We start from the raw sequence: 1,037 nt of genomic DNA on the forward strand, positions 1-1,037 counted from the left end.
GGATATAGATCAGGATCCCGTTCTGGGGGCATGACTATGTTGTGTCTCTGGAGCCATGTGGAATGAATGCTCCTCTACCCATCCCAAATTATGGCACCCATGTTGCAACTGTGTGAAGACAGCTCCTTGCCTGTGGCCTTCAGAGCCTTCCAGTCCTTCAGCCACCCCCACACATGCCATCGTTTTTAAACCTTTTACCATCTTGATCTTTTTCTGGACCTATCATGCAAAACTCTAAAAGTGTGTCATCTAGACCTGGACAGAATTTGGGGGTCTTGAGTTTATCTTTTTTTTACATTATTTTTTCAAAAAATTGCACCAAGGTAAGCAGAGCTCTATCCTAGGTGAACGTGTTGTGTAGGAGTTAGCAGGACTGCCCTCACTACATGCTCATCGAACAGCAGCACAACCCCAAGAAGAGGATGACGAGATCTTCTTTTAAACTGCTGAGGATTTAAACGACTAAATATATTTATTGCTTCTGATTCTACTAGAATTCATGTTGCCAAAGCAGTAAAGGTATCATCCTACCAGCTCAATCAATATTCTGTGTAGGTAGACTGACCTGGATCTGCCAAGGAAGGTGCTGACCAATTTAGAGATAAGAATTCTTGGAAGTTTAACAGTCCTTCCTGAATTAGGAGCAGAGGATCATCTGCACCAACATATGTAATGGGTGGGGGTGGGGGGGAGACAGCCGTAACTATTCAATGCAGATTCCTGGGCACTACACATAACAAATTAGTCTCCTACCAGGTGGGGCCTGGGAAATCGGCATTTTTGACAAACTCCTTCTGTGATTTTTATGCACTCAAATATTAGAAAACTCCCACTTAAGAAGGGTCTTAAAAAATGAGCCCTTTTATCCTGAAGGAGTTAATAAGACCTTCCTGAGGAGCCAATGCACTTCCCAGCCCAGGGGAAGAATCTCCCACCTATTCTTGCCAGTGTTCCTCCAACACACCTCAGAGGAAAGGACAGTTCATTCTCCTTCTCTCTCCAGTAGGATGGAGTGGGAGCTGAGATGGTTTCCTGTT

General features: G+C 44.4%; 1 non-coding gene across 1 annotated transcript; it reads right to left on the reverse strand.

Annotated features, from left to right (window-relative positions):
* Nucleotides 1-302: 302 nt before the first annotated feature.
* Nucleotides 303-427, reverse strand: LOC118632830. The gene has a single exon (XR_004960089.1). It is a non-coding gene; the product is annotated as a U4atac minor spliceosomal RNA (small nuclear RNA).
* Between the last annotated feature and the right edge of the window lie 610 nt (nucleotides 428-1,037).

This window comes from Molossus molossus, unplaced genomic scaffold (assembly GCF_014108415.1).
Source record: "Molossus molossus isolate mMolMol1 unplaced genomic scaffold, mMolMol1.p scaffold_m16_p_17, whole genome shotgun sequence".
Classification (NCBI taxonomy): Eukaryota; Metazoa; Chordata; class Mammalia; order Chiroptera; family Molossidae; genus Molossus; species Molossus molossus.